Source organism: Scyliorhinus canicula, unplaced genomic scaffold, assembly GCF_902713615.1.
Source record: "Scyliorhinus canicula unplaced genomic scaffold, sScyCan1.1, whole genome shotgun sequence".
Taxonomy (NCBI): domain Eukaryota; kingdom Metazoa; phylum Chordata; class Chondrichthyes; order Carcharhiniformes; family Scyliorhinidae; genus Scyliorhinus; species Scyliorhinus canicula.
The window spans coordinates 4,407,631-4,426,688 of NW_024055498.1; the positions used below are offsets into that span (position 1 = coordinate 4,407,631).

At 45.0% G+C, this 19,058-nt stretch overlaps 2 non-coding genes across 2 annotated transcripts; both read left to right on the forward strand.

Moving 5' to 3' along the window:
- The first annotated feature begins 6,335 nt into the window (after positions 1–6,335).
- trnar-ucu lies at positions 6,336–6,426 on the forward strand. The gene is given in 2 exon segments: positions 6,336–6,372; positions 6,391–6,426. It is a non-coding gene; the product is annotated as a tRNA-Arg (tRNA).
- Positions 6,427–17,128: 10,702 nt separating this feature from the next.
- On the forward strand, positions 17,129–17,201 carry trnak-cuu. Its single transcript has one exon. It is a non-coding gene; the product is annotated as a tRNA-Lys (tRNA).
- Positions 17,202–19,058: the final 1,857 nt, after the last annotated feature.

Here is a 19,058-nt window from a genome sequence, read left to right on the forward strand (position 1 = left end):
GACAGTTTGGTCCGGTGGGCTCGTGGAAGGGAGGGAACCAGCAGAGGCAGCTGATCAGATTTACTCAATCTCATTCACAAAGAAGCTCTACAAGCTCCTCACACTTCTTGTTGGAGGTGAGGAAGGAAGAGACAGGGCAGAGCGAGAGAACTTCAAAATGAACTAACTTTTGTCAGAGATATTAAAAAGTTGCAACACTGTGCGTTTAACACAAATCTAATTTATTTGACTTTTAGCCAGAATATTAGCCGCTGTATATGGGCTGGAGTCTGTTATCAGCAGAAAGAGACCCAAATAAACATGGCTCAGTCCTGAATGTGAGGAACAGCAAAATCAATCACTGTGGTTACTTGTGGCCTCGTTGGTGTCTCTGCAGGTGGGATGAAGTAGTGAATCCCTTCCCACACTCGCAGCAGGTGAATGGCCTCTCCCCAGTGTGAATTCGCTGATGTACAGTGAGCTGAGATGATTGTCTGAAACCAGTCCCGCAGTGAGAGCACCTAAACGGTCTCTCATCAGTGTGAACACGTTGATGGTGCACCAGTTCCCCAGAACTTTTATAGCACTTCCCGCAGTCTGGACATTGAAAAGGTCTCTCATCAGTGTGAACTTGCTGGTGTCTCAGCAGGTCAGATGACTAAATGAATCCCTTCCCACACCCTGAGGAGGCGAATGGCCTCTCCCCAGTGTGAATTCGCTGGTGCCTCTGCAGGTCAGATGATCGAATGAATCCCTTCCCACACTTGGAGCAGCTGAATGGTCTCTCTCCAGTATGAATTTGTTGGTGCCTCTGCAGGTTAGATGATCGAGTGAATCCTATCCCACACTTCGAGCAGGTGAATGGCCTCTCCCCAGTGTGACTTCGCTGATGCACAGTGAGGTCAGAGGATTGCCTGAACCCAGTCCCACAGTGAGAGCACCTGAACGGTCTCTCGTCAGTGTGAACACGCTGATGGCGAATCAGTTCCCCAGAACGTTTATAGCATTTCCCGCAGTCTGGACATTGAAACGGTCTCTCGTCCGTGTGAACGCGCTGGTGTGTGGACAGAGAGGATGACTGAGTGAATCCCTCCCCATACTCTGAGCAGGTGAATGGTCTCTCCCCAGTGTGACTGCGTTGATGAGTTTCCAGCTTGGATGGGGAAGTGAATCCTTTCCCACAGTCCAGACATTTCCACGGTTTCTCCTCAGTGTGACTGCATTTGTGGCTTGTGAGGCCTGATGATAGAGTGAATCCTCGTCCACACACACAAATCAAGTACGGTTTCCCCGCACTGTGAACGATGCTTTTTCCTTCCATGTTCAAAATCCTATGATATTCAGGATAAATTGTGGTCGGTCAGATCCTGATGTGATGCTTGGTTTGAGTTTCCGGACTTTGAAGCCTCCCCTTCGAACACCCTGTGAAACTGATTTAAAACAGAAAATGGGGAGTGAGAGAACCCACAAAAATACAAAGGCAGATTTCAATTCAGCTGAATGAATCTGGTTACTTGTGGGGCCGGCTCTGGGAAAAAGTGACCATAGAAACGGCTGGATTGTTATAAAAACCCACCTACCTCTTTGGGAGGAGAGAGAAAGAGGTGAAGAGGGACTTTGTATATCTACAAGACATATTAAGAGAGTAGTTGGCAAAGCATCAAATCTCGACATTGAGCTTCATAAATAGAAATACTGATACTGAAACTATGCTTCTGGTGGCACAGTGATTAGCACTGCTACCTCACATCCGGTCTTGGTGACTGTCTCTGTGGAGTTTGCACTTTCTCCCAGTGTCTGCGTGGGTTTCCACCCGGTGCTCAGATCTCCTCCAGCAGTCCAAAGAAGGGCACGTTAGGTGGATTGCCGTGATAAATTGCCCTTAGTGTCCAGGGATGTGCAGGTTATGTGGGGCTATGGGGTTACAGGGACAGGGTAGGGGTGTGGGCCGAGGCAGGGTGCCCTTTCAGAGAATCAGTGCAGACTCGATGGGCCGAATGGCCTCCTTCTGCACTGTCGGAATTCTATGGTTCTAATTCTATTCTATGAATCTTTATAAATCTCTGGTCACCACTCTTCAGGAAGGATGTGAAGGTTCTTGGAGAAGGTGCAGAGGAGATTTACCAGAATGGTTCCAGCAAAGGAGGTTGAGGGGAGATTTGATTCAGGGACACAAGATTATGCCAGATTTCCATCGGGTGGACAAAGAAACTCTGTTTCCATTCACTGATCGTACAAGCAGCCGCGACACAGATTTAAAGTTTTGGGTAAAACCTGGATTGAACTATATCAGATCCTGAAGGGTCTTGACAGGGTGGATGTGGAGAGGATGTTTCCTCTTCTTGGAGAATCGACAAATCGGGCATCACTGTTGCAAAATAAGGAGTCACCCATTTCAGATGGAGATGAGGATTTTTCATTCTCTTGAGGGTTGCAGGACTTTGGAAATCACGTCCTTAAAAGGCAGTGGAAGCAGTCCTTCAATATTTTTAAGGCAGAGCTGGATACATTCTTCATGAGCAAGGGGGTGAAAGGTTATCATGGGTAGGCATGAATGCTGAGCAGGTTTGAGGGGCCGAGTGGTCTGTTCCTAGTTTGTATGTAAAAGGTACAGGAGATATGAGGTAATAGGAGATATATGTTTTTACACAGCGAGCGGCAATGACGTGATACTTGCTGCCCATGAGGGAGTTTGAAAATAAATACATGAATCATTTGATTTCAAAAGGAAATTGGATAGACATTTGAGGGAAATAAACCTGCGAGGATACAGGGATAGAGCAGGAGAATGGGACTGACTGGATTGCCCCAGAGAGCTAGCATGGATTCAATGGGCCGAATGCCATTCTCTGTGCCATCATGTCTCTGACTCGTTTGTGTAATCTAGTTTTGTAATTTAACCCCGGGGGGGGGGGTTCAGATATCACTCAGGTAAATCTGAGCTACATTCCCTCCGAGGCCATTCTATCCTTCCTCAGGTTTATTGCCCAGAACTGAACACAGTTCTCCAGGTTTGGTCTAACCAGGGTTTGTGAATCTCGGGGCTTTTCCAGTCACACTGAGACCTGAAATCTTCCCTCACAGACAGAACAGACAAACCTTTTACCTTCCACACCCAGATGCTGCAGATATTCAGGTTCTGATGAATCGAGTGACTCTGTCAGTTTGTGATGTGACGTTTGGTTTGCGTTTCCCGTCTGTTAAACCTCCACTTCCAGTATCCTGTAAATTTACAGAAACCTCACTGTCAGTTTAGGATAGAAATTCACAACATTCTCTCCTCGCCAACTTTGATTAAATGTATTCCTGGAGGTTTGATCACATGACCTGCCCCCATCCTCCAGCCATTAATCGGTCAACACATCCATCCTTGTGACACACTGCCTTCCTCGGCCAATTGGGAAGCAAAAGGACTCATTACCTTACAGGACAGTGACTGACTGTCAGCCAATCAACCTTTATCCCATCTTCAATATTTTTATATCCACTGAAGAGAAATGTTCAAAGAAAATTATATTAAAATCTTTACTGTCCTAATGATTTCCCAGACACGAATCTCACCAAGACAGAAGGTTAAATTTGAATTAATTTAAAGTCTACTGAAGAACCTGAAACCATTGTTGGTTGTTGCAAAGACCCATCTGGTTCACTCATGTCCTTCAGTGAGGGAAATCTTCCATCCTTACCTGGTCTGGCCGACATCTAAAGGCCAAAGACGTGCAGGTTAGGTGGATTCAAATGAAATGAAATTAAATTAAATTAAATGAAAATGAATAAAAAATTGGCCATGACAAATTGCCCTTAGTGAGTGACCAAAAACGGTTCGGAGGGGTTATTGTGTTACGGAGATAGGGTGGAAGTGAGGGCTTAAATGAGTTGGCGCAGACTCGATGGGTCGAGTGGCCTCCTTCTGCACTATGTGTTCTATGCACATGTGACTCTAAATGCACAGTCAGCTTGTTGACTCTTAAAATGCTCTCTGAGATGCACTCAGTTCAAGGGCAATTAGGGCTGGGCAGTGAATGCTGGCCCAGCCAGCGACACCCACATCCCGGGAATGAACAGAAAAGAAAATCTGCCATCCTTACCTGGTCTGGCCGACACGATTCCAAACCACAGCAATGTGGTTGACTCTTTAAATGCCCTCTGAGATGGTCTTGAAAGCCATTCAGTTCCAGGGAAATTAGGGATGGGCAATAAATGTTGGCCCAGCCAGTGACTCCAAATAAAATAAAATCCTGGAGACTCCAGTCAGTCAATCTGGGAGAGTTGGTATCCGGTCCAGGCTCGCAGCGCATGCGCCCTGTGGCACCTTGTCCTCTGTAAAGATGGCGGCCGGTAACCCGGGCCTGTCACCGCTCAGCTCTCACTCTGTTCGATGCTGTTTAAGACGGGACCGTTAACATTTTCCTCGGGAGTTGAAGCCTCCACGGGGTATTTATGAAGCCTCCCGGCTCACTCCGCAGCTTCTATTGCTCCCTGGCCACCCACCGGCTCCAATCCTGAAAGTCGCTCGATTGTTTCTATCCCGCTCCTCGCACCGTCAGCGACAACCTGAACTACATATGCGCCGGTCACAGCCCAAAGGTGCATGCCCCATTCACAGCCGCACTCTGCGCATGTGCGAGGAGCTTCTGTAATGTGGATGAGCACATTCTCGGCCACAATTCATGTTGGGTACTAATTCCACCATTGAAATAGATATCGTTGATAGAAATTATGCTTTGCCAACCGATTACAATTGGTACCGTTGGGCCAAGGGAACAAATGTATTAAATAAATTAATACAGCAACTAAAGAGCACAGGCCCTTCCACCAGAGTCTGTCCTGGGTGTGATTGACAACAGACCAAACACGGACAGTGAGTTGTTAACGGGTTGGGGTCTGAGCAGGTTCAGGTGAACAGTGATTTTTGTCTTCCTGGACAGAACAGTTAAACTGCCTCTCGTCAATAACAATGTGCTGCAATTGGATCAAATTGTCTGGGCTTTTAAAGTTGGAGTGTTAACCAGTGGGAAAACTGAGGAAATCCCTTTGCACACGTGAAGTGTGTGAGTGATCTCCCTCTGAACTGCACATTAGATTAATCAATCACTAACTCATATTTATTCTTATTCAGTGGAAACATCTTCCACTTGTCTATCATATCAAACCTGTTCATAATCTTACAGGATCAGGTCATCCTTCATTCCCTTTTCCAGAGAAAAGGTGATGCCCTGTCCAGTCTTTCTTACTGGATGTAACCTGCCAGTCCAGGCATAATTCAAATATCTTTTCCTGCATCTTCTCCAGTCCTTCTAGATCTATTTTACAATATGGAGACTTTAACTAATCTGTGCAGCAATCTCACCGTTGTCCCCAAATGCCTGTATGTTGCAGTATTTTAGTCATTTTACTGTCAGCTGAATGTAAAAAGTCCGTTTGTAACACTGTAGAACATCTACAAACCTGCCTCTTCCCCGTACTGCTAAACAGTTGACTTTTTCACTCTTAACCTGTCAGCTATGTCATTAAGAATAATGTGTCAGAGAAAGACTGGATTTCAGCTTGGTGACACCAGGCCAGAATAAATTTTAGTTCATAGAATTGTTGAGTTAATTTCTCCATATCATAAGATGCCACTGATGATTCCTGAACTGTCAAACTAATTTATATTTACCCTCTGTTCATCTGAAAAGTGTTGATTCTGCTGTTACTGCCACTGATAATCACACCCAGATCTGAACCACCTTCAATCTGACAATTGGGGTTTATTTCGATTCCCTGTAACTGAGCTGGGTTAGTGTTTAATATCTTGTTGTTTGTGAAATAAGTCAGCTTTGTCTCAAACACACTGTGTCAAGTCCTTGATTTCACTAGGGGGAAAATAAATTAATTGATGGCCACATGGCACCAGGCCATGCCCGTCAGTCTTTTTAAGACAGAGATATATTGGTTCTTGATTAATAAGAGGCTCAGATGTTATGGGGAGAAGGCAGGAGAAAGGGGATGAGAAACATATCAGCCATGATCGAATGGCAGAGCAAACTCGATGGGCTGAATGGCCTAATTCTGCTTCTCTATCTCTTTTTTAATGAGAAGATCTCAAAGAAACGTATAAAATTCTAACAGGAGAGGACAGAGTAGATTCATAAAGAATGTTCCCAATGGTGGGAAGTCCAGAACTAGGGGGTCATAGCTTGGGGATAAGGGGTAAAACTTTTAAGACTGAGGTGAGGAGAAATTTTTTCACCTAGAGAGAGTGACGAGCCTGTGGAATTCATTACCACAGAAAGTCGTTGAGGCCAATACATTGTACAATTTGAAGAAGGGGTTTGATACAGCTCTTGGGGCTAAAGGGATTAAAGGATATGTATGACTCTGTAGCACAATGGATAGTGTGTTGGACTTCTACTTAATGGCAAGTAAGGCATTCAAAGGTTGTGGGCTCAAATCCCACCAGAGTCAACTGTTAGCGTGGCACAATGGTTACCACTGTTGTCTCACAGTGCCAGGGACTCAGGTTCAATTTCGACCTTGGGTGGCTGTCGGTGTGGAGATTACACCTTCTCCCCATGTCTACGTGGGGACGCAGACATGGGGAGAAAGTGCAGAATCCGCAGACAGTGACCCAAGCCTGGAATCGATAAGAATGGGTGATAAATGCTGGCACAGCCTGCGACGCCAATGTCCAATGAATAAAAAAAATAGTTTCATTAATTGTCACTCAATTAAGGATCACTACTTATTTAATCATGTTACAAACTAATTAATACACTAATTTTTAATTAATACATTTGGTTAATACAAGATACACTGGTTCTCCACTGAGTAGTACTACACTCCATATGCTTCATCCGCTGTCTGTGTCTATGTATTTACATTGTATATTTATTGTATGTCCTATGTTTTTTCATGTATGGAATGATCTGTCTGGACATGTAGAACAATATTTTTCACTGTACCTCGATACACGTGACAATTAATCAAATCCAATCAAAGAGACAGTTTCTCACAATTCTCTGATTGAACAATGAGCCGCCTTAAAAATTATTCATGAAATGAAAATCGCTTATTGTCACGAGTAGGCTTCAATGAAGTTACTGTGAAAAGCCCCTAGTCGCCACATTTCGGCGCCTGTCCGGGGAGGCTGGTACGGGAATTGAACCGTGCTGCTGGCCTGCTTTAAAAGCCAGCGATTTAGCTGAGTGAGCTAAACCAGCCCCTGGTGAGCTAAACCAGCCCCTGGGAGGTGGGGGTCACTGACTGGACCAGCATTTACTGCTCATTCCAATTGCCCTTGAACTGCGTGTCTTGCGAGGCTATTTCAGAGGAGACTTACAAATCAACCACAACATTGCTGTGGATCTGGAGTCACGTGTCGGCCAGGCCACGTAAAGAGAGCAGATTTCATAAAGGACATGAGTGAACCAGATGGGTTTCTACAACAATCGACAATGTCATCATTAGACTTTTACTTTTGTGACTTTTATTCAATTTCAAAAACTTTCATAGGCAGATTTGATCCTCGAACCCGAGAGCATTAACCTGGGTCTCTGGTTTACTAGTCCAGTAACAATACCATTACTCCAATGCCCAGCCCACATAGTCTTGGCAGAATATGATGTCTTGTAACTTCTCAAAATTATGAAGTAATTTATTTTTTCAAACAAATTCTGATAGCTCTGCAGTTTCTGGAAACATTTTGGTTGGAAGTGTTATTTTTTTAAATAAAGAACTAGTCTTTACAAGATAACTACCTCACACACCAATTCATGTATGATCATCTATGTTCACTACTGAATAATCATTAATTTAATTATTGCTTTTTGCTGTGAAATCAATATTGTTAATACAGAAAAGGTACAGAAGGTGAAATGGCTACAGGAAGCTACGTGTCAGAGGTATAAAAGGGCTTCCTTGACCTTGTTACTAATGACAGTGAATACACTATGAAAATAACAATTTTAAGCCTAAATGTGATTACACGTGCGTACTTACAGCTTCCTACATTACAACAGTGAATATGTTTCAAAAGTACTCCATTGGCTTTAAAACACTTTAGGAGGTTCAGTGGTAATGGGAGGTTTTATAGAAATGTACATTTATTCTAATTGTCCACATATATTACACTCGGTGTCCTCACCAGAATCATTGATAAAGATGGAGTCTTAATTTTGTGTAATAACCACGGCATTGACACCATTTTGGAGACACTGTGAAACTCCAGACACACGATATGCACAATTATTTGTTGTAAAACACAGCGAGTTGATGCGATTTGGAATGCACTGTCTATAAATGGTGCCAGAATCTCATTGGACTGTAACTTCCAAAAGGGAATTTGGTACATTCTGAAAAAGAAAACAAAATAGCCGAAATATGGGATTAAATGTGTCGCTGTACAGAGAGCTGGCATGGGAAAAATGGGCCAAATAGACTCCTCTGTGTCCTAGCAGCCTTGTGTACATGTAAAGGGAATGGTAACGACCTGGAACCAACTGCCTGAGGGTGGGAGATGCAGAGATGACGGAAGGATTTCAATAGGAAATTGGACGGGCACTGTGAGAAATAAACCTGCAGGGATTTGAGAATAGAACGGGCAATGAACAGACTGGCTTCCTCCACAGGGAGCCGACACGGTCTCAAAGGGCTGAATGACTCCATTCCCCACTCTCCAGATGCTGTGATCTCAGGAGAGAAATTCAGCAGCTCCAGTCACTCCAACTAACTCATCTCTGGTGCCATTCTCGTAAATGATCTCGACACCGTCTCTGACAACTTCACATTTTTCCCAAAGTGTGGGGCCCATATATAGGGTTCCATTCCAGAGGGATCGAATTGAAAAGCACAGAGGAAATATTCAGCTTGATTAGAACCAGGGTTAGACTACACTGGGAGCACTGACAACATTGGTGATCTCCATTTCGATAAAGGAAATAGAGGCACTGGATAAGGTGCAACAAAGATTCATAATATACAGAACTGAGAGCATTTAGTACTCAGGAAAGGCTAGGGCTGCTTTTTTCTGGAAAAGAGAAGACTGATGGGTGACCTGGTGGAAGTCTTGCAGGTTATGAAGGGATTCAATAATCCAATAGGAATTGCAATAGAAACCTCTTTACCCAGCGAGTGGTGAGAATGTGGAACTCACGACCACAGCGAGTGGTTGAGGTGAACAGCATGAATCCATTGAATGTAAAACTAGATGCACAGATGAGGGAGAAAGGAATAGAGGAGATGCTGATGGGAGGAGATGTAGAGGGGTGGGTGGAGGGTCACGTGGAGCATTAATACTGACACAGACCATGGCTAACCTCAGCCGGTATGGGAATTTAACCTGTGCTGTTGGTGTCACTCAGCACGAACCAGCCATGTAGCCAACTGAGCTAACCGATCCTCGTGTAAATCTGTAATAAATCCTTAAATTAGTGATTGCATGTCACCCACCTTACTATTTCTTATCTCTTAGTACTATCTCTTAGTTCAAGGGACAAACAATAAATTGTTTGGCCCAGCCAATGATGCCCAAGGGGCTGGTTTAGCTCACCAGGCTAAATCACTGGCTTTTAAAGCAGACCAAGCAGGCCAGCAGCATGGTTCGATTCCCGTACCAGCCTTCCCGGACAAGCGCCGGAATGTGGCGACTAGGGGCTTTTCACAGTAACTTCATTGAAGCCTACTCGTGACAATAAGCGATTTTCATTTCATTTTTCATTTTATTTAATGTAGTTTCCCAGTGCACCTCAGCCAATACCCTGATAGTTTTATTCTGTGAGAAGCACCAAGATAAATTAAACAAAAGAACCATCTTCATGGCAATGTGGCATGATTTTGGGGGTTTCCAAACAGAAATGGTAATGAAATATCTTCTAACCTGGGCAGCACGGTAGCATAGTGGTTAGCACAGCTGCTTCACAGCTCCTGGGTCCCAGGTTCGATTCCCGGCTTGGGTCACTGTCTGTGCGGAGTCTGTACGATCTCCCCGAGTGTGCGTGGGTTTTCTCCGGGTGCTCCGGTTTCCTCCCACAGTCCAAAGATGTGCGGGTTAGGTGGATTGGCCATGCTAAATTGCCCTTGGTGTCCAAAAAAGATTAAGTGGGGTTACTGGGTTACGGGGATAGGGTGGAGGTGCGGGCTTGGTTGGGATGCTCTTTCCAAGGGCCGTGCAGACTCGATGGGCCGAATGGACTTCTTCAGCACCATAAATTCCATGATCTATGAACCTCCAAACTCCCTTTCACTCTTTGATCCTTGTGAAATGTGAAACCAGATATTCGCAAGAAGGTTCAGAGAGAATCAGCCCACTGGAGACGAAGTCGTGAGACCGGCCAGTCCAGCAGAAAGAAACCCTCTGACCATCCCCATTGACCAACAGAATGAACAAAATGCAGTCCTGGATGTAATTGAGAACAGAAACAATAACAGCAGAATCCAATCCCTGTAATCTGTTGTGAACTTGTTGGTGTCTCAGGAAGTGCGATGAATCCCTTCGCACATTGAGAGCAGGTGAACGGCCTCTCTCCCGTGTGAACTCCCTGGTGTGACTGCAGACGGCATAACCGAGTGAATCGCGCAAATAGATGTAAACGGGTGTGAGATCATCGGGATTGTGGAAACATGGCCGTAAGATGACCAGGGATGGGAACTGAATATATTCAGTATTTAGGAAGGACAGGCAAAAAGGAAAAGGCAATGGAGTGGCAGTGCTGGTTAAAGAGGAAATTAATGCAATAGTGAGGAAGGATATTAGCTCCGATAATGTGGAATCTGTATGGGTAGAGCTGAGAAACACCAAGGGGCAAAAACATTAGTGAGCATCGTATATAGATGCCCAAACTGCAGTGGTGATGTTGGGAATGGCATAAAACAGGAAATTAGGCTGATAGTATAAGTTTCTGTCGGTATGTGAAGAGAAAGATTGGTGAAGACAAATGTAGGTTCCTTCCAGTCAGAAACAGGGGAATGTGTAATTGGGGACAAAGAAATGGCTGAGCAAATAAATACATACTTTGGTTCTGTCTTCACAAATCAGATGCTAGAAATGTTGGGGAACTCAGGATTTAGTGAGAGGAAGGAACTGAAGGAGATCAATATTAGTAAAGAAATGGTGTTGGGGAAATTGATGGGATTGAAGGCTGATAAATCCCCAGGGCCTGATATTCTGCAACCCAAAGTACTTAAAGAAGTGGGTCCAGAAATAATGGATGCATTGGTGGTCATCTTCCAGGATTCTATAGACCCTGGAACAATTCCTTCAGATTGGAGGGTGGCTTATGTAAATCCACTAATTAAAAAGGGAGCTCGAGACAAAACAGGGAATTATAGACCAGTAAGCCTGACATCGGCAGTGGGGAAAATTTAAGAATCCATTATCAAAGATTTTAAAGCAAAGCACTTAGAAACCAGTGGCAGGATCGGACAGAGTCAGCATGGATTTATGAAGGGGAAATCATGCTTGACAAATCTACTGGAATTCTTCGAGGGTGTAACTGGTGGAGTTGACGAGGGCGAGTCAGTGGATATGGTATATTTGGACTTTCAGATGGCTTTTGACTTATTCCTGCATAAGATATTAGTGTGTAAAATGAAAGCACATGGGATTAGGGGTCGTCTCTTGAGATGGATAAAAACTGGTTGGCAGACAGGAAACAAAGAGGAGGAATTAATGCATCTTTTTCAAATTGGCAGGCAGTGGCTCGTGGGGTACCGCTGGGATCGGTGCTCGGCCCCAGATATTCACAAGATATATAAATGATTTTTCTTTTCAAATTTAAAGTACCCAATTCTATTTTTGCAATGAAGTGGTAATTTAGCGTGGCCAGTTCACCTCCACTGCACATTTTTGGGGTTATGGGGGTGAGACCCACGCAAAATCGAGAACTTGACTGCACACAGACAGTGACCCAGGCATGATTGAACCCTGATCCTCAGCACTATGAGGCAGCTGCGCCACTTATATATTAACAACTTAGATGAGGGAACAAAATGCAATATCTCCAAATTTACAGATCATGCAAGTTGCTTGGGAGGGTGAGCCGTGAGGAGGTTGCAGAGATCCTTCAGTGTGATTAGGACAAGTTGAGTGAGTGGGCAAATGAATGGCAGATGCAGTATAATTTGGAGAAATGCGAGGTTATCCAGTTTGGTACCAAAAATGAGAAGGCAGCCTATTAGCTGAATGGCCATAGATTAGGAGGGGAATGTGCAATGAGACCTGGGTATCCTCGTACACCAGTCACTGAAGGTAAGCATGCAGCTCCAGCAGGCGGGAAAGAAGGCAAATGCTATGCTAGCCTTCATTGCGAGCGGATTCGAGTACAGGAGCAGGAATAACTTGCTATTATTACACAGGGCCTTGGCGAGGCCATACGTGGAATATTGTGAGCAATTTTGGTCTCCTTATCTGAGGAAGGATGTTCTTGCTCTAGAGGGAGTGCAGGGAAGGATTACCAGACTGATTCATGGGATGGTGGGACTAATGTATGAGAGATTGAATCAGTTAGGATTGTATTTGCTGCAGTTCAGAAGAATGGGGGAATCTCATAGAAACCTATAATATTCCAACAGGACTTGACAGGGTAGATGTGGGAAAGATTTTCCCGATGGTGGGAGTGTACAGAACCAGAGGTCGCAGTCTGAGGATATGGGGTAGACCATTTAGGGCAGAGAGGAGGAGTAATATCTTCACCCAGAGAGTGGTGAGCCTGTGGAATTTGTTACCACAGGAAATAGTTGAAGCCAATACATTGTATGTTTTCAAGAAGCAGTTAGATACAGCACTGAGGGCAAAGGGGATCAAAGGATATGGAGGGGAAAGCGGGATTAAGCTATGGAGTTGGATGATAAGCCATGATCATAATGAATGGGAGAGCAGGCTCAAAGGGCCAAATGGTCTCATCCTGCTCCTACTTTCTATGTTTCTATGTAATCCCTTCTCACACTAAGAGCAGATGAATGGCCTCTCCCCAGTATGAACTCGCTGGTGTGTCTGCAGGTTGGATGACTGAGTGAATCCATTCCCACAGAGGGAGCAGGTGAATGGCCTCTCCCCAGTGTGAATTCGCTGATGGCTCCGCAGGTTGGATAAAGCACGGAATCTCTGCCCACACTGAAAGCAGGTGAATGGCTTCTCCCCAGTGTGAACTCGCTGGTGTGTCTGCAGGGTGGATAACTGGGTGAATCCCTTTCCACAGAGAGCAGGTGAATGGTCTCTCCCCAGTGTGAACTCGCTGGTGTGTCTGCAGGGCGGATGATTCAATGAATCCCTTCCCACACTGAGAGCAGGCGAATGGCCTCTCCCTCGTGTGAACTCGCTGATGTTTCCGCAGGGCGGATGATTCAATAAATCCTTTCCCACACTGAGAGCAGGTGAACGGCCTCTCCCCAGTGTGACTGCGTCGATGAATCTCGAGCTTAGATGGGAATCTGAATCCCCTCCCGCAGTCCCCGCATTTCCACGGTTTCTCCATGTTTTGGGTCTCCTCGTGTCTCTCCAGATTTGACAATCAGTGGAAGCCTTGGCTACACACAGAATATGTGCACTGTCGCTCCTCACTGAGAATGGAGTGATGTTTTTCAGGCTGTGTAACTGGTTAAAGCGCTTTCCACAGTCAGTTCACTGGAACTCTCTCACTCGAGTCTAGTGTGTATATCGGGTTTTTTTCAGTCGTTTCCTACAGATAGAACAGACAAACATTTCGTCTTCTACATTCACAGGCCAATGATATGCAGGTTCTGATGAATGGAGTGACTCTGTTAAATCTTGATGTGAACTTCACATCTGTAAATCCTCCCCTTGTAATATCCTGCAAAAGGAGTTTATAAAATTCATCACTAGGGGCGCGCACAGTGGCTAGCTGAGAACCCAAGTTTGATCCTGGTCCTGGGTCACTGTCCATATGGAGTTTGCACATTCTCCCCGTGTCTGCATGGGTCTGGCCCCACGATCCAAAAAGATGTGCAGTTAGGTGAATTGGCCAAGCTAAAATTACTCCTTAATCAGGGGAAAAAAAGAATTGGGTATTCTAAAAAAAAAAATAAAAGTCATCACTGTCAGTCCAGGATAGAAATTCTGAACAGGCAATTCTAGTTTCTCTGGAACATTTTTTCCTCTCTTGTTCCCCCAAAGCTGTAAATCCCCGTCCCACACACTCTTCCCTCCTCCCTGGGCTGAAATCCAAACCCATCTCACCATCTCTTTCCTCCACTCCCAGTTTTCTCCCTCCCTCTCCTCTGCCTGGGTTCAGTTCTCTAGCTCCTGTCTGCAGACTGACAATAAAATCAATGGGTCTTATTGGGCGTTTGGGGCCTCCAGCGGGTGTTTGTGAATCCTCCCCGCCCACCTGCCAGGGTTTCCTTCCTTGCCAGAGATCAGAGTCCTCATTGACAATTTGAGCCCAAACTGGAACCACAATAAATTGGCTCTTAATTGGGAGAAAAAAAATTACATGAACGTTCGCAGCTCCACAAAGTGTTTCCAACTCCTCCCACCCATCTCCTTAACAGGTTGACCCATTTATTTGACTGACTAAAAGAATGGTCTCTGGCGGCCCAGCGATTAGCACTGCTGCCTCACAGTGCCCATGTCCCAGGTTTGATTCCGGCCTCGGGTCACTGTCCGTGTGGAGTTTGCACAGTCTTCCTGTGTCGGCAGGGGTCTCACCCCCACAACCCAAAGATGTCCAGGTAGGTGGTTTGGCCAAGCTAAATTCCACCTTAATTCCAAAAAAAATTATCGGTTACTGTAAATTCATTTTTTAAGAAAGGATTGTTTCTCCTCGTGTTCACAATTAAACTGGTAGATTCCCCAGGAGGCGGCTGACATTTCAGGGGACATTAAATTAATAATGGACAGAGATATGTCCAGTGTTGTTACATGGTACAGATTCAATATATGAATTTCAGTTTGTAATAAAGTACATGTATAATTATTTCTCGTCTTATAATATCAGACTGTAGCTACGTTATAGATTTCCAGTCATCTCTTCCCTCAGAGGGTTGTTAGTCTTTGGATTTCTCTTCCACAGGGACCAGTTGTATCTGGGGGTCATTGACAGGAAATAGCTGATTCTGTGATGGGGAGGGGATGGGAGATCCCTGATTCGGGACTGGTTACCTGGAATGTAAGGGGATTGGATGGACCAGTGAAGGTGGAGGGTTTTCGCTCCCTAAAGAATCCAAATGCTGGTGTGGTGTTCTTGCAGGAGACACACTCGCGGGTTAGAGATCAGACCAGCCTGCGGAGCGGTGAGCCAAGTGTTTCACTCGGGCTTTGACGGAAGGGCTCGATGTGCTGCAATTCTAATCAATAAACAGATCCCTCTTTCGGTCACCAGGATCACTGCGGACACTAATGGGAGATACGTGGTGGTCAGTGGGTCATTGGCAGGTACATTGGTGGTGCTGGTGTATGGCTAAGCCCCTAACTGGGACCATGTGACATTTGTTGAAAATATAGTTGGGATCCAGACCTGGATACATATCAATTAATTCTTGGAGGAGACTTCACTTGTGTATTGGATCCAAAAATGGACTGGTCCAAGCTGATCAACCAGTGAAATCTGGACGAGCCACCCGGTATCGATCCAGGCACCGGAAATGACAATGGCAAATCTGGCAAATGATAAAAAAATCTGTTCCCATCAGCAGAGTGTAAAAGGATTATGGGACACAGATTTAAGATTGTGAGCAAGATCTACAGAGGAGATATGAGGAAGAAAGTTTACACAATGTGTGGTCATGATCTGAACTCAATGCTTACACACAAAGGGCGATAATCTCCAGGTCCTGATAACCCAAATGGTGCTGTCAGAATTTGATGTGAGGATTGGTTGAGAGTTTCCCGTCTGCGAATCCCTTTCTAAGCCCCTGTGAAAGAAGTTTACAAAGGCATCACTGTCAGTACAGAATAGTAATTCAGGAAAGATAAACATTTCTCCTGGTTTGAGTTTGCTGTGTGTAAATCCTCCCCTACTAACCCCCTGTAAAAGGAGTTTCCAAAATTAATCACTGTCAGTCCAGGATAGAAATTCACAACATTCTCCCCTCCTGCTCCCGGGTCCAGGATGACCGCTCATGCCCCCCACTGCACACTGACCCTCTTGTCATCAGCAGTCCCCTGATTTGAGGGTGATGTTGACTCAGGGCTGAACAGAGCCGCAGAGCTTTGGACACATGGGACAGGATGTCCAATGAGACAGTGAAATCCGGAGAGCAGGATTGGCTTCCTTTTCTTTCCATCGCTGCCACTGCTTTGCATCATCAATAAGACATTGGGAGTCAAAGACTAATCCAGTTTGATGGACAAGTTGTCTCCATTCTGAACAATGGGGAACAAGCTCCTCCCACTCATTGAAACATTGCCCCAACAAAGATGACAAACGTGCATGCGCCCTGATGCACAGCCAATAAAGATGGCGGCAAGGGCACCCGAAAAGGAAATCTGCGTAGACGTAGGAAAACTCCACAGGGACAGTGACCCAAGGTCGGAATTAATCATAGAATCTACAGTGCAGAAGGAAACCATTCGGCCCATCAAGTCTGCACCGGCGTTACCTGATCTGATCAACTCACTGAAATGTGGTTAATTCTGAATTGCCTCGCAAACCACTCAGTTTAAGGACAATTAGGAATGGACAACCAAGATGGTTTGCCCGTGACACTCACATCCCATAAAGAATAGAGAAAATCAATGGGCTGTTTCCAGTGCCAGTTTCAAAGGAATCAGTACTGGTCCCTTCACTCCTGGTTTATATCATTGATTTGAAAGTAAATGTAGGAACATGAGGAAGAAGTTTACCTTTGACACAAAAATGATTGAACACTGGAGGAATGAGGAAGAAAGTTGGAGGGAAAACAAGGCAAAGGATGACATGATAAATGGCAGGACAGGACGAGTTAGGCCAGAGATAGATCCCTGTGCACAGGAAGATTGCACTAGCGAGAGCAGAGAGGGGTTTTAACAACATCAGCCAGAAATTGACAATGTTTGCTCTAGGGAAAGTTTGACCAAGCTTCAGCTTCTTTAATCTGAGAACATTGAGCTGAACTGTTTTATGGGTGACACTGCAGCACAGTGTTTGCTCTGAGGAAAGTTTGGATAAACTGGGGCTGTTTTCTTTGGAACAGAAAAGACTGAAGGGAGACCAAAATGAAATTAAGGAAAGCAGCCTGGCTAGCTCAGTCAGTAGAGCATGGGACTCTTAATCCCAGGGCCGTGGGTTCAAGACCCACGTTGGGCTCTTCAGCTTCTTTAATCTGAGAACATTGAGCTGAACTGTTTACGGTAGCAAAGTTTTTATCACTGTTGCTTAACCCCGCCAGGGTGCCGGGGTTCAATTCCCACTTGGGACACTGTCTGCGCAGAGTCTGCACGGTCTCCCAGCGTCTGTATGAGTCTCCTCCCACAAGTCCCGAAAGGGATGCTTGTTAGGTGAATTGGACATTCTGAATTCTCCCTCTGTGTACCCGAATAAGTGCCGGAGTGTGGTGACCAGGGGATTTTCACAGGGGACTTCATGCAGTGTTAATGTAAGCCTACTTGTGACAATAATAAAGATTATTCTAAACATATAAATTTCATGGTGGCACAGTGGTTGGGGACCCGGGTTCGATCCTGGCCCTTGGTCACAGTCTCTGAGGAGTTTGCACATTTTCCCATTGTCTGTGTGGGTTTCACCCCCACAACCCAAATATGTGCAGGCTAGGTGACTTGGCAAAATTAAATTGCCCCTTAATTGGAAAAAAATATAAATTTATATTTATAAATATTCTGAGGGATCTAAATAGATTGGATAGGAAGGTCCTATTCTCTTTGGTTGCGGGGTACATATAAAAGGGGGCAGAGATTTAGGGAAGGACTAGGAGGTTGAGAGGGTGGTGAGGATCTGTGACATGCTACCTGAAATGATGGCCGAAACCCTCATAACATTTAAAAGGTATTTAGATAGACAGTTGAATTGATGTAACTTAGAATGCTACAGACCACAATCTGGAATTTTATTTTATTTTTTATAAATTTAGAGTACCCAATTTTTTTTCATATTAAGGGTCAATTTAGTATGGCCAATCCACCTAGCCTGCACATCTTTGGGTGGTGGGGGCAAAACCCACGCAAACATGGGTAGAATGTGCAAACTCCATACGAACAGTGACCCAGAGCCAGGATCAAACCTGCGACTTTGGCACTGTGAGGCAGCAGGGCTAACCCACTGCACCACCGTGCTGCCCTCACAATCTGGAAATTGAGATTAGGCTGAATACCTACTTTGCAGCCACAATGAGCTGAATGAAATGCAACAGGAACAATAAACTTTGATAAAATCCGGGATAGTAACTCTCACTACTAACAAGGTCAGCAGTTTGCCCAGTTTAGCTGCCAAGTATGCTAATGTGGCAATTTTAAAATGTACCTGCACACATAAGAGTACAATAGCAGATTATTTAACTTCCCCAATGTGATCGGTGTAATTAGTCTCAAATTTAACCTGGAATGGTCATTAAAATTGGGCAGCACGGTAGCATAGTGGTTAGCATCAATGCTTCACAGCTCCAGGGTCCCAGGTTCGATTCCCGGCTGGGTCACTGTCTGTGTGGAGTCTGCACGTCCTCCCCGTGTGTGCGTGGGTTTCCTCCGGGTGCTCCGGTTTCCTCCCACAGTCCAAAGATGTGCGGGTTAGGTGGATTGGCCATGCTAAATTGCCCGTAGTGTCCTAAAAAGTAAGGTTCAGGGGGAGTTGTTGGGTTACGGGTATAGGGTGGATACGTGAGTTTGAGTAGGGTGATCATTGCTCGGCACAACATTGAGGGCCGAAGGGCCTGTTCTGTGCTGTACTGTTCTAAATTCTAAATTCTAAAAAGTTTCCCAGTCACTCTGATATCTGAAATCTTTGTGCTCAGACAGAACAGACAAACCATTTTACCTCCCAATTATATTCAGGTCCTGATGAATCGAGTAACTCAGTCAGAGGATGATATGATGTTTGGTTTGAAGTTCCCGTTAGTAAATCCTCCTCTTTCTAAAGGAGTTTCCAAAGGAATTTCACTCTCAGTCCTGGAGAGAAATTCACAAGATTCTCTCTTCCGACTTCCGGTTCCTG